Source organism: Silene latifolia, unplaced genomic scaffold (assembly GCF_048544455.1).
Source record: "Silene latifolia isolate original U9 population unplaced genomic scaffold, ASM4854445v1 scaffold_213, whole genome shotgun sequence".
NCBI classification, from domain to species: domain Eukaryota; kingdom Viridiplantae; phylum Streptophyta; class Magnoliopsida; order Caryophyllales; family Caryophyllaceae; genus Silene; species Silene latifolia.
In genome coordinates, this window is record NW_027413169.1 from 242,074 (window position 1) to 258,071 (window position 15,998).

Consider the following 15,998-nt stretch of genomic DNA (forward strand, 5'->3'; position numbering starts at 1 on the left):
CACGTGCATTAAAGTAATGATAGATGATCCGTGCCTTTGGCACAAAAGATTTGCTCACATAAATTCAACAACGTTGAATAAGCTAAATAAATGGGATTTGGTTAAAGGACTTCCCTCAATCAAATTCGATCAAGAAACACTATGTGATTCATGTGCTCGATGCAAACATGTGAGATCATCGTTCAAACCCAAAAGGATGGTAAGTAGCAAGGAACCACTAGAACTCGTGCATATGGATCTATGTGGCCCAATGAAGGTAAGAAGTAGAGGTGGATCCGGATATGTCTTCGTTCTAGTTGATGATTACTCTAGATATGTTTGGCCATTCTCAATTCAAAAGATGAAACTTTTGAAGAATTTGCAGTTCTAATGAAGCTTGCCCAAAATAAGTATAAATCAAAATTAGTTTCCATTCATACGGATCATGGCACCGAATTCGATAACCATGCATTTATAGAATATTGTAGGGAGAATGGTGTTGGGCATAACTTCTCGGCACCACGAACCCCACAACAAAACGGTGTTGTTGAGCGTATGAATAGGACATTAGAGGATATGGCACGAGACTATGTTGTTGTGTAGTGGACTACCTCGTAATTTCTGGGCTGAAGCTATTAGTACTGCTTGCTATGTTCATAATCGAGCTTTGATTAGACCCATTCTCAAGAAGACTCCTTATGAGCTTCTTAGGGGACGTAAACCTAACATATCACATCTACATTGCTTCGGGAGTAAATGTTTTGTCCATAATAATGGCAAAAATAGATTAAGCAAATTCGATCCAAAAAGTGACGAAACGGTGTTTGTCGGTTATTCTAATCATAGTAAAGCATATAAGGTTTTCAATAAGATAACGTTATGCATCGAAGAAAGTGTTCATGTTGTTTTTGATGAGAATAATATGTTTGACAAAGCTGAACAGGATGACGAAGAAGATTTGAACGAACCTGATTTCCGACTATCCAGCGATGAACTTCCAGAATTAGATGAGAAAGATAAAGAAATTGAGGGCACAAATGATGAACAAAGAAGCCCTTCGAATGATAAAGGAAAGAGAACTGAGAGCTTAGTTGATGATACTAAAACCTCTTCTCAATCTAAGCAATTGGAGGATAAAGTTATAACTGATGAAGCTATAACTTCAACTCCAAATCAACGAACTAGGTCCAATGTTATAACTGATTCTGTTATAACACTAGGATTGGATTCATTGGGAACAAGGCTTGAACCCCAATCATTCAAAGAAGGCGGGACTAGTTCAGATGAAGATGTTGAGGGGTAATATCCGTATAAGACCCTTTAAATTTAGGACTATAACGTAAATTTAGCATGTGAAGTATTGTCATAAACGAAAAACAATAAAGAAACAATGAGGATTAAGAATCAACCTCGGGTCCTTTATAGTGCGGCGTAAAGAACAGAAATCAAACGAGATTCCCTCCTAATTGTTGCACCCAAGACTTGTCCGAGAAATGCCCTTGTGCTAGAACGTGTTCTCCGATTGCCTTGCAATATTGGGAGAACTTGATGTGTGTTTTTCTCGAGATGTGAGATCTCAGTTTCAGAGAAAGCTTAATCTCCAAAACCCTAGTTTTTCTGTAAATGAAAATCGCTAGGTCAAAAGGAGAGGGAGCCTCTCCTTTTGTTGCCTCGGTCCGCGGGTCATGAGGGGAGGGAGTGGGCTTTCCACTTTCTCCTCATTTAACTCGTGATCCGATTGAACCGACCCCACTCGCTAGAATGTATATGACGCGGTTTGTATTATAAATCGTCATCGGTTATCGGCTATTAAAACATCAACTAATAACACGGGTTAGTTGAAGTGTTAATACATGCCCGACAAAGACGATATTGTATAATTAATTCAATATACATTAATCAAATATAAAACGCTTATATTTAATTTTACGAATTAACTGGTTAATTCGCCTTAGCCCATAATATTTAATCCGTATTAAATATAATATCTCAACATCATATTTTGACTAATTACTAGTCAAATAACTCGGACTAACTGGTTAGTCAAATTTGGCATCTACATGTTTGTATTTTCATCTTTGTCACATCTCTCAAACGTATCCTATAGGTGTGACTTTTAGGGACCAGTTGATCACCGCCATCTGTATGACAATAACGTCAAACTTATCTAGCAAGCCAACCGTTATTGATAAACGTGGATCAACTGATAATAATACCAAAAGTATGCCCTTTGATCCTTTTAGAGTTTTATAAGTCCTTGCACTAATTGTTAAGGACACCAACCCCAACAGATGTGCCTCATGTTTTTAAGAAATGGAAATATAAAGATTCTCATACAATGGAAACCATCCTAGGAAATTTGAATGAAGGTGTTCGAACTCGTAGAAGACTTAACAACTTTTGCTCGTTCTACTCCTTTCTCTCAACCATTGAGCCAACAAATATCAAAGAAGCACTTGCTGAACCGGATTGGATCGTTGCTATACAAGAAGAGCTTCAACAGTTTGAACGAAACAAAGTATGGCATTTGGTTCCAAGACCTAAAGACCGAACGGTTATTGGTACAAGATGGGTTTTTAGAAACAAGTTGGACGACACAGGAGTTATTGTACGAAATAAAGCCAGATTGGTTGTACAAGGGTATAATCAACAAGAAGGAATTGACTATGATGAGACCTTCACTCCTGTAGCCAGACTTGAGGCTATTAGACTATTAATAGCATTTGCTACTCATAAAGGAATTAAACTTTATCAAATGGACGTTAAGACAGCATTTCTTAACGGTTATCTGAATGAGGAGGTTTTCGTCGAACAACCCCCAGGATTTCTCGATAACAAGTTTCAAAAACCATGTTTTCAAATTAGATAAAGCTTTGTATGGTTTGAAACAAGCTCTGAGGTCGTGGTACGACAGATTGTCAGAATATCTTCTTGAAAATGGTTTTAAAAGAGGATCTGTCGACAAAACCCTATTTCTAAAAACTGAGGATTCCGACTTATTAGTTGTACAAATTTACGTTGATGATATTATTTTTGGTTCAACTAATGATCGTTTATGTAAGTATTTCTCAGAATTAATGACCTCAGAATTCGAGATGAGCATGATGGGAAAACTTAAGTTCTTCCTTGGACTCTAAATTCAACAAACTGCTGAAGGGATTATGATACACCAACAGAAATACATCAAGGAGCTGATCAAGAAATTCGGTATGGAAAATTCTAATTCTAAGCCAACTCCTATGGGTACAGATAAGAAGTTGACTTTGGATGAAAATGGTAAGTGTGTCGATGAGACGACTTAACGAGGTATGATTGGCTCATTTCTTTATTTAACTGCAAGTCGACCAGATATTATGTTTAGTGTATGCGTATGTGCTCGATTTCAATCGTGCCCTAAAGAGTCGCATATGATTGCAGTTAAGAGAATCTTGAAGTATTTAATTGGTACATCTAAATTATATCTCTGGTATCCTCTTGAGTGTAATTTCGATCTCATAGGGTATTCAGATGCAGATTATGCAGGTTGTTCATTTGACAGAAAAAGTACTTCCGGCATAGCCACGTTTGTTGGACCGTGTATTATTACGTGGGGGTCAAAGAAACAAAATTATATTGCGTTATCTACAGCTGAAGCCGAATACATTGCTGCTGGATTGGTATATTCTCAACTTTTATGGCTTAAGCAACAGTTATGTGATTACGGTTTTAATGTTGGTTGTATACCTATTTTATGTGATAATACGAGTGCTATAATCATATCTAAAAACTCTGCACAGCACTCACGAACTAAGCATATAGACATCAGACACCATTTTCTACGTGACCATGTAAATAAGGGCAACATAAGACTTGAATTTTGTAGTACAGAAAAACAATGGGCTGGCATTTTTACCAAAGCATTGGCTACAGAACGTTTTGAGATTTTATGGTTGGAAATTGGTTTAGTTGGTGGCAACTAAACTTGTCACAAATATTTTATTCTCTGTATGACTGACTATATTTGACGAGATTGTATGACTGTGTCCGTATTTTTCGTTGCAAGTTTATTTGTGTTAAATATTATATTATATTACGAGAATATTCCGTCTGCTAGTCATTATATATTATGATTATTACAAACCATAAAGTCGGTAACAATTTATACTTTTATATCCTTTTTACCGAAATTCCATCTTTTGCCAAAATTTATCCTACCATATCTCACAAAAGATTTACCCTAGATTATGTTTCCTACTCTATCTATATTATATGGTAAGTAAATAAAGATAAAAAAAATACAAAATATACCTACCTAATCCTACACGCCACCCTACTCCTTTTCCTAATTCCACACAACTTCATCTTGCCATAATTCAACCTTATCAAAAATATAAATACCTCACCTTCATCCGTCACAATCAAACACAACCTCCTAAAAATTTTCTCTTAAAAATTTCTACACTTCACCTCCAAAATCAAATCATCATCATGACTCCTCCTTCAACCCGTCTTCACTCACCCTCAACTTGGTCCACAACTCGGACCGGGTCCACCAAATTACCATGCAACAAAACTTTTGTCCCCATCAAAACTCCCTCACCTCAATCAAACCACAAGCCTACCAATCCCGATCATAACCGGGTTGATCCTAACCTCGAAGGAAAAAGATGAAAGCTAAAAAAAGGTAAGAAGAAGGTTGTTGGGTATGAAGTTTCGGTGGAGGAAACCGGGGTTGTAGTTAATCAAGAAGGTCATCAAAGAGCAATGTTCCGTGAATATATGCCGAATGCAACATCATCGGGTCTTGATAAGGTTAGACTTACCGCGGATGAAAGGACCCGAGTCAACAATGTTATGTGGTATGGTATTCATGGCGGTCGGTCTTATTCCGAGAAGTGGTATGGAAAAATTGAAGCTTAACAATTTTTCAAAGATTTCTTAACCTTTCAAGAATGGAAAAAGGTTAGCTCTTTTGTTGGTCTTGTTTATCCAATCGAGGTAATTCAATTTTACTCTCCGGTCTCCATGAGAAATAATGTGTTGTATGCTATGGTCAATGAATCCGAAGTCAAAATCTCCCTTGCCGATTTTTGTACTCTGTTTTCGGTTCCTGATATGGGATCAAAATAAACCCGAGTGCGGAATGGGGAGATGTGACAGAGGAAGAAAAGCTCAAAATTAAAAAGTCTTTTGATGTTGATGTTACGGGGTTGAGTAATATGCTAGCGGGGTCATTCACTCCTAAATTGAAGTTCTTTTTAAATGTTCTATGGAACATGGTTGTCCCGAGGAGAGGTGGTCATGATAAATTGTCAAGTTATGAAATGGTGTTGGTCTCAAAGTGGCTCGAAGGGTCTAAGGTTAGTCTTCCTCGTCTTGTTTTTCATTGAATCGTTCAAACGAGTATTTCCGTCACCGAGGAGAAATTGTATACTACTTTAGACTTGCCTTATGGGATGTGGGTTTCTCGTCTTTTGGAAAGAAAAGGGGTAGTCGGGTCTTCTAGCTATGGTGTAATGGTAAAAGATGAGATGTGTGACACTCATCTTAAGCTTATGAATATTGGAGCAATTGGACCCGATGGTGTTTTTGGCAAAGGGTAATGTGGTGGAAAAATCTTCGGATGTGGTGTCGGTTGTGGAGCCAAAATTAGACTCGTTTATGACAAGTATTTGTGAAAAATTAGATGTGCAAAATAAATTGATTGTGGAGTTGGTCTCGGGTTTGGGTCAAGAGAGGAATGAGGCTTCGGGTTCGAATGGTTCGGATCATACCGAGGTCTTATCTTATTTGCATGGGTTGGAAGCTCGGGTTGATGCTATGGCTAAAGATGTGGCTAGGGCGGCTAAGGAGTGTGTTCGACATTCCGGGTCTTTGGCTAACTTAGCTAGTCAAGAAGGGGCAATTTGGCGCGAAGAAAATGCTATGCATGAGGACATGCGAGTTATTTACGAGGCTACTAAATCCTTGTCCATGAAGGTGCTTAATTTTGAGAGGTATCTCACGGCACAAGCTAACCATGTCCATTCATGCTTGGATCGTCTTGACTCTCTTGAGTGTAGGACCCGTCCCAGTTATGTGAACCCAAATGTCGTGAAACGCGACTATCCTTAAACCCTCCATCATCCTTTCCTTGCTTTTCTTTTTATTAGACTTTATATTTTGGATAATTGTCTAATTCGGCCCATTTTGGCTTAGATTTTTATTCGGCCCATTAGGCTTTATCACTTGTTATTCTATTCGGCCCATTGGCAATTAGACTACTTGGTTTGTAGTAGACATATGCTATATTTTGCATGCTTATCGTAAATTACTTTCTCGTTTTATAATATTTCTTTGCATGATTAATACGTGTCTCGATCTATATTATTCTAGTTGTTTTATGTCTTTTCTCGTCTTTTCGATGATGTCAAGAGGGGGAAGAAAATTATCGTGACTTAAGTATTTGCCTAAGCTTGCTCCTTGTCAGAACCTTTAATCTCTTAAGGTCCTTAGATGATATACTTTGTATATAAGTGATTGTTCTTGCGTTCAACTGACTATGACTTTTGTAGTATTATGTTGAGGGGGGACTTACACTTATTCACAAATCGTAAGAGACTTGTCATCATCAAAAAGGGGGAATTTGTTGGACCATATAGATATATGATTAAGTTTTGATAATGATAAGTGTGTGCTTCGTTTGATATATACTCTTGCTCGTAATCGTTTGTTTAGTCTGTGTTAGATTGACTTAAGTTACAAGTTTAGCAAGTAATGTTATAGCATCCTTAGCTATAACATTGAAGATTTGTGAAACATCATTCAAGTAATGTTATAGCATCTTGAGCTATAACATTTGTGGACGCGGACCCAGGGGGCGCTTGGGAACAAGCGTTTACATTTGTGGAGTCGCCACCAATTTTGTGGAAAATTGGAAACCGTTCGAATACCCCGTGTCATCTCAAGACACAAAGTAGTGACATGAACACCAAGAACTCGTTACTCTTAGCATTCTATGTCTAGAATGACTCTCGTGGATGCCAATGAACACGGATGTTCACAGAGATCTGTAGTAAGGGGTGAGGGTACATATTAGGAAGCTCTTTTGATCGAACACCTAATCCCGCCCGCCTCGTTAGCGGCCTCTACTAATGATTAGGGAAATTATCTATACTCGATATGTTGTCGATTATATGCATGCAATGCAACATCCAACGTTTTAATCCTAACATGTGAAGAATTAGACTAAGTCGGTTATCACGTAATTTAACATACAAGTGGGCCGAAGTAAGAATTTAGATCGATTACATGTGAAAACATACAAGCAATAATAAAAGGAATACAATAATGAAAATTACAATGATTACATCGGTTTTAATTGATTTATGTCGAAAATACATTTAAAACGGATAATTTGGGAAAAGAAAGAATAAACAAATTAACAAACAGAAATTAGGGTGATAATACGATTAATAGTTAATTAAATATGTAATTAATAAGCTACGTCAAAGTAGAAATGGGAATTCAGAGACAGAAATCAACCGGGAACAGGCGCAGCAGAGTTGCGTCCCTTGGAAGAGGCGCAGCAGTTGCTGCGTCTGTTCCTGGGTTGAGTTCTGGCTGTGAAGCCGGAACCGCAACTCGTTAATGTTCATTGGTAAATTTAATGCTTGATTATGAGTAATTTGTTGGAGTTAGTGTCCTCCACAATAGTGCGTTAACATAATAAATCTCATTAATGGAATATCATCAGATATTTAATTATTTGATCCTCGTCAGTTGATTAACGTAAATCGATAACGGTTGGCTGACTAGAGTTTGACGTTATTGTCGTGAAACGGCGGTGATCAACTGACCCCTTTCGGTCACACCTATAGGAATGAACCCCAATAGACAACTAATTAATTGTATGAGATACAATTTATTTAGTCCCTTGATTTGTAGACTAAAAGGTTAGTCAATTATTTTAAGAGAGAATTTGAGTTGCGAACTCGAGGAACGGCAGTTATTATTTAATTATGTGATTATTGAATAATAAATTTTGGGAGACGGGTTTTAGTTAATTAATTGTTAATTCACTAAAATTATACTAATTGATTAATGTGATTAATATTAGTACGTAAATAATATGTGTAGTGGTACACGTATATTTACGGAGTGATTTGGACGAATTAATTATGGAAGTATTTAAACATGAAACGATGTTTAAAATAAAATTACACGTATTTGTACGACAAATATAAGAACCAATATGGACCCGTAACTGGGCAAATGGACCGTATAAAATTGAGTAGTGGATGATTACTCACATAATCATTTCACCTTACTTTATATACTACCATAATTTATCTTATATAGATTTTGCATGTGATGTAAGATTAAATTATATAAGACAATTTGTCCACTCCAATACTCCACCCAACCCGCCACTTTCCCTTCCTATTTACTCCATCCTTTGTTCATTTCTACACTACATCATTTTGTATGTTTTGCATGTGAACAAAAACCAATCATCTCTTTAAAATAATTATTCATCTTTACTAAGATTGTTAGTAAACAAATTTTATTACTAAGACTTGTTAGTAATATTACAAATAATGTCAAGGGTATAATTTTAATAAGTTCTAGTTGAATACTTGTTATTATTTTTAGGTAAGTTCTTGGGTGCATCTTGAAGGAGATCTTCTCTTTGAAGATTAGTAAGGAGGATCATCCATTTGGTATAAGCTCAAGAACAAGCTAGTAAGGTGAACTAGTTTGTACCCTTTTTACCATAAAATCAATGTAAGGAAATTATTTTTCCTTAAATTTTCTTTTTTATGCTTTCATATTAGCATGCATGTTACATAGATCACCTAAATGATAAATTATGAGATAATTTAATTTTTATTAGAGAGTCTAATATGGATCTATGATCTTTCAAGTGGTATCAGAGCTTAGGCTTGTAATTTGCATGTTGATTTTAAGCATTTTAATGAATTATGAGATAATTTATAAAAACTCAAAAATTGTGTTAGAAGAGGTTTTAGCATGAAATTTTTGGAGCATGCATACCTACTGATCTTAAAAGGTTTGTGGTTACGTTTGGTGATTTTTGAAGTTATTTTGCTATTTTTAATAATTTTTGGTAGAAAACCGAGTCAAAATGCCGTATTTTAGTTAAAAATTGACTAAAAATAGTTAAAAGTTGATTCGGTGCATGGATTTTTTTATGGTATTTCATGCATGTTTTATACTGATTGTATGCAAAAGGTTGAAGGTTGGTTCGAATTTTTTGCATGTTTATTGATTTTATGAGATAAAAGACGATAACAGTGAAATTAATTAATCATAATTTCTAAACATTTGATTCTGCCCATGATAAATTTATGTACATTTTAAAATATTATTTAAATTTTAAAAGTGAATTTTAATTTGTATTTTCACCTTGTTTTGATGTTTATTAGTTTTATTGGATTAAAACCGATAAATATCGATCTTTTTCTTCATAACATTTATCTTGAATTTTTGGGAAATTTTTCTGACATTTTGGTGTTTTTGGGAGTGTTCCAGAATATTAAAAATTTTTGTTTCAATTTTTTGGGTAATGTTTCAATTATTTTGGATTTTTACTTAAATATTATGATTTTACCGATTAAATTAGCAAAATATCACCAAATCAAACTAATTATTTATCATAAAACTAGTGAGGACTAATTTTGAGGTTCAAAATAGTTTGAACAATTAGTTTGGACTTAAATGAGATTTAACAGTTGATTATTGATTTTTACATGTTAAAAATCGATTAAATCCACAAAAACCGAGATGGATACCAACGAATGATAGATAGGGCGATTTTGGCATCATTTACAGCATTTTAAGCATATTTATTTAAGTTTGAATGAATGATTGTCATTTATTTAAAGTATTTATCTTGTTGTACCTAGTATGACCTAGTTAATTTTAATCGTTATTACCCGAAATGAATGGGAATATCAATTTGTTTGTAACTAAATACGATCTCGTATCGTCGGTTTGTAATTAATTAATAGTTTTATTTATTTTATTAATTAATGTATAATAGGAATAGCTATGTAATTCATTTGTAATAGTTATTTTTACCGGCGTTTCCAAAAGACGGATTACATCGAGACGGAGTCAATTTTTGGAAGGTGTTCCAAATCCCACAAGGAAGAGCCACTTTTGGAATGAAGAGGCAAGGGACCAAGGAGTTGGTTTCCGAAATGTAATAGACTAGTTTTTATTAACTAGGAGGCCATACTAGGATTTATTCATATGCTTACATGTTTGCTTGTTTTATTTTCGTGCATGCCAAAATCGTCATTCACATGCATTTTATTTTTCGCGGTTGTCAATTCACGTCATTTACATTCACCGAATTAATTCACTTATAAGGAATTGATGACTAAATTGACAAGATCTCTCGCATAACTAAAATTGAGATTAGCCTTACCAATTAGTAACACCTATGAATCTCTTGTTCATTAGAACCACGCTCGCCCAAGCGGGGTGTTCTCTTTTTACCTTGGGTAAGTAGGGTGGTAAACGGTTATCACACGCTAAAATTGGTTGGGCTCAACGGGATATAAGATGGTCTTGTGTTCCGGGGCTAGTAGATATTAAGGAAATTCGTCGACCAAGAGTTCTAGAGGTAGAATTAGTCAACGTGACTTACCGAATTTACACAATTATGGGATGTTTCGCCCAAGCGATGCTCATTTTTGTTTAATATTTGGGTCTTGGAATCATTTATATAATTTAGTGGGAGATCATTATATAAATGCTAAAACTTGCTAAACATGTTTTTACAAGTAATTTTTAAAACAATGGATGTTAATTTTTCCTTTTTGTTGTAGCATTTTAATTCGCAATGGCAACTTCATCAACTCCATTGACTACTTCACTAGGCAAAGATTCATGGCTAAGGTCCGTAATGGACAAATGTATCTTAAAAGATGATGGTAGTAACTTTCTTGAATGGGAATCCAACATCAAAAGTGCCGCGTTGTCCGACAATGTGCTCACTTACTTGACCGATGCTCCTCCTATCGAGCCCAGTGCAAGGGCTTCATCGGCGGTGCGGACCACCTATGATGACCATGTGAGGATGTCGAATGATATCAAGAATGTGTTGATATGGTCGATATCGCCAAAGCTCTAGCTATCATGCATTTCTTTAAATGCGTACGAGATATTCACTCGTATGATCACTATGTTTTCACAAACACCTAAAGTCCGTCAATACAATGTGGCGGCACGCTTCTTTGAAGCTAAGCTTGAGAGGGGCCAAAAGGTTGGTCCCCATGTACTCAAAATGGTCGAATATGTTGACATCCTAGAGCGTCTAGGGTGTAAGATTCCTAGGACTCTTGTGGTGGATCATATCCTCCACTCACTCCCCACCAAGTTTGCCCACTTTAGGGTAAAATACAACATGAATGACATGGATAAGAGTTACCATGAAATTCATGCACTCCTCACCCAAGCGGAGAGGGATATGGAAGCTAGTGGGAGTGAAAAAGGAGATGTTTTAACCATGAAGTTAAAGAACATGTCCCTTGGAGTCAAGAAAGGAAAAGGGAAGGAAAAGTCCCAATTCAAGAAATCGTCAAAGAAAAATGACAAGGGAAAGGGGAAAGCCGTTGAGAATGGCAATCCCAAGGCAAAAAGTGTCAAGCTCTCCGAGACCGAATGTTTCCATTATAATGGGAAGGGGCATTATAGGAGGAGTTGTCCCAAATACTTGGAGGATCTCAAGGAAGGGCGTGTGACGCCTATTGGTATGATTTCCTCTCTCTATGTGATAGACGTTAATTATGCTTGTACTTCCACTTGGGTACTTGATACCGGATGTGGCTCTCACCTTTGTAATCATTTGCAGGATTTAAGGGACGTGCAATAACTAGCAAAAGGTGATGTGGATCTCCGCATGGGCAATGGAGCTAGAGTAGCCGCCATTTCCGTGGGGACCTATGTGCTCACTTTAGCTAGTGGTTTAGAGTTGTATTTAAATAAGTGTTATTTTGTACCAAGTTTAACTAAGAACATCATCTCCATTTCCGCGTTAGACGCGGAAGGATTTTGTTTTATGATTAAGGACAAGTGTTGTACTTTTTCTTTTAATGATGTGGTTTATGGCAAGGCCATTTCAATTGGAGGCATTTATGTTTTAAATGATGTTAATGACGTTTATCATGTGGAAACTAAAAAGCTCAAAACTGGTGATCCAAACGAATCTTACCTTTGGCATTGTCATTTAGGCCACATAAACGAAAGACGCATTAAGAGACTTGCTTCATCAAAAGTGCTCAAACCATTTGGTTTCGAATCTTATGGTACATGCGAGTCTTGCCTTCTAGGCAAGATGACTCGTGCACCTTTTGCGAGAAAAGGGACACGAGCTAGTGAGGTTTTGGCTCTCATACATACGGATGTGTGTGGACCATTAACCATCACCGTTAGAGGAGGTTTTCACTACTTCATTACTTTTATTGATGGCTTAAGTAGATATGGGTATGTCTACTTAATGAAGAACACGAGTGAAGCCTTTGACAAGTTCAAAGAGTTCCAAAATGAAGTAGAGAACCAATTGGATAAAAAGATTAAGACCCTACGGTCCGACCGTGGTGGTGAGTATCTAAATATTGAATTTGATTCACACCTAAAAGATTGTGGTATAGTATCACAATGGAGTCCTCCTGGCACACCGCAATTAAATGGTGTGGCCGAAAGGAGAAACCGAACTTTACTTGATATGGTTCGGTCTATGATGAGTCTAACTGAGCTTCCTAGTTCATTTTGGGGTTTTGCCCTCTTGTCTGCAGTATTTTCACTAAATCGAAGCCCGACTAAAGCGGCCGATAAGACTCCATATGAGATATGGACAGGGAAAGTCCCTCATTTGTCATTCATGCGTATTTGGGGTTGTGAAGCGTATGTTAAGATCAAGTCTGGCAATAAGCTTGCACCCAGGTCTGACAAATGTCTTTTTGTAGGATATCCAAGGAAAACAAGTGGCTATTACTTCTACAATAAACACGAGAACAAAGTGTTTGTGGCTCGTGATGCTGTCTTCCTAGAAAAGGAGTTTATTTCTAGGAGACAGAGTGGGAGAAAATTTGAACTTGAAGAAGTTCGAGAGCCACAAACCGAGAATGAGGTAGAGGAGAACGTGGAGGATAGCATTCCCTCTTCCTCTGAAATGGTAATTGTTCCTAGAAAGTCAAGTAGGATTTCTAATCCACCTGATCTCTACCTTGGTAACATCGAAGAGGATGGTGTTTTGTTACTTTTTGAAAGTGATGAACCCACTACCTACAAATCGGCCATGTCTAGTCCCGACTCCTCGCTTTGGCTAGAAGTCATGCGGTCCGAAATGGATTCCATGTACGAGAACCAAGTATGGGACTTGGTGGATTTACCCGAGGGAGTGCGACCCCTTCAGTGTAAATGGATATATAAAAGTAAGCTCGGCATGGATAAACATGTGGATGTTTACAAAGCTAGATTGGTGGCAAAAGGTTTCACCCAAGTTCATGGTTTACACTATGATGAAACCTTTGCTCCACTCGCTATGCTTCGGTCCATTAGGATAATCTTAGCGGTTGTCGCATTTCATGATTATGAGATTTGGCAAATGGATGTCAAAACCGCCTTCTTGAATGGGATTCTAGAAAAAGAGGTGTACATGATACAACCTGAAGGTTTTGTTGATACATCTAACCCTAAGAAGGTGTGTAAGCTCAAAAGGTCCATTTATGGTCTTAAGCAAGCATCTAGGAGGTGGAATCATCGCTTTGATCATGTTATTAAACAATACGGTTTCACTAGAAGTGTGGAAGAACCGTGTTTATACATGATGTTTAGTGGGAGTAAGGTTGCATTCCTTGTCCTATATGTGGATGACATATTGCTCATTAGGAATGATGTTCCATAACTCACTTCCGTTAAGGAGTGGCTAGGTAAACACTTCCAAATAAAGGACTTGGGAGAGGCACAACGAATCTTGGGTATCCGGATCTATAGGGATAGATCTAAAAGGATACTAGCATTGAGTTAAGAAACTTATATTGACAAAGTTCTTGACCGGTTCAATATGAAAGACTCCAAGAGAGGATTTCTACCTATGGGCCAAGGGATTACTTTGAGCAAGTCACAGTCTCCCTCCACCCCTAAGGAAATTGAACATATGAAGACCGCCCCTTATGCTTCCGTTGTTGGGTCTATCATGTATGCTATGATTTGCACTCGTCCCGACGTTGCATATGCCTTGAGCATGACAAGTCGTTATCAAGCCAAGTCTGGTGAGAGTCACTGGATAGCCGTAAAGAACATCCTTAAGTACTTAAGAAGGACTAAGGATTCGTTCTTAGTGTTTGGAGGATAAACTGAGTTACGTGTAAGAGGTTACACGGACGCAAGTTTCCAAACCGATCGGGATGACATGAAATCCCAATCCGGCTATGTGTTTATGCTAAATGGAGGAGCTGTTTGCTGAAAGAGCTTCAAGCAAAGCGTTATTGCGGATTCTACAACAGAGGCTGGGTACCTTGCAGTGTCTGAGGCTGCGAAGGAAGCTGTTTGGATTAGGCAATTCATGGAGGGGCTAGGAGTAGTTCATTCCGCCAAAGATCCTATCACTCTATATTGTGATAACAGTGGAGCTATTTTTCAATCCAAAGAGCCTAAGTCTAGTAACAAATCTAGACACATTGAAAGGAAATACCATGTAATTAGAGATTATGTGGAAAGGAAGGAAATTGACATTTGTAAGGTTGGGACAGATGATAATATTGCTGATCCTTTAACCAAGCCTTTATCAAAGGCTAAGCATGATGGTTATGTCGTCGCTATGGGATTGAGACGAGTACCAGATTTTCTTTAGATTATGGATATGTAATAATTGGATAGTGTATCTTTTATTATATATATATGATAATCACATTCATTGTTTTCGCATTCATTCTTTTATGAATTTTTTTTTTAGTGTGACTAAATTTTAAATACCTTGTTTATCTGAATAAGTTGTGGAGACAATGTTGAACACTATTCAAGTGAGTAAGATGAACATTGTATTTTGTCCCTAGTCAATTAATGACGTGACGTCTTGGAGTGACTAGATTGTAAGTCGATTGATGGTTGTTCAACACCATAAGGTCATACGTGATGACTGGTCGATTACATAGGCAGAGTGTGTGTAGAGAGTCCCTAAGTTCTATTATAGACGCATGGTCATGGCGGGGATCTCTAAGATGTTCTAATGAGTCGATTCTTTTGACTGGAGACTATTATCTGAGCAAGTGCAGTTTCCGAGTGACTTTGGTTTTTGTCCTAGGTCGTGCCGTGAAAGGAGGCCAAAAGGGCATTTACTAGGTCTTGGTGAGTTGTATTGTGCAATAGGATAGATAGGGCATACAGGAATTGTCCACCCACGTTGGGTAACTATATCTCAAGGCCACTCGAGGAGTTAATGACTACAAATGCGTGGCCACGCTCGGAAGTAACCTGTGAGAGATTTTTTCGGTCAGGTAGTCACACTCCCGATCGAGAAAACCACTCGCGATATGTTCGTGTGCAAGTGCGACCCGAAAGACACCTTGCATTGAGTGGGAAATTAAAACGGACAAGAGAATTGGTAGCGCACATCTTGTGTAGGACAAGTGGGAGATTGTTGGAGTTAGTGTCCTCCACAATAGTGCGTTAAAATAATAAATCTCACTAATGGAATATCATCAGATATTTAATTATTTGATCCTCTTCAGTTGATTAACGTAAATCGATAACGGTTGGCTGATTAAAGTTTGACGTTATTGTCGTGAGACGGCGGTGATCAACTGACCCCTTTCGGTCACACCTATAGGAACGAACCCCAATAGACAACTAATTAATTGTATGAGATACAATTTATTTAGTCCCTTGATTTGTAGACTAAAAGGTTAGTCAATTATTGTAAGAGAGAATTCGAGTTGCGAACTCGAGGAACGGCAGTTATTATTTAATTATGTGATAATTGAATAATAAATTTTGGGAGACGGGTTTTAGTTAATTAATTGTTAATT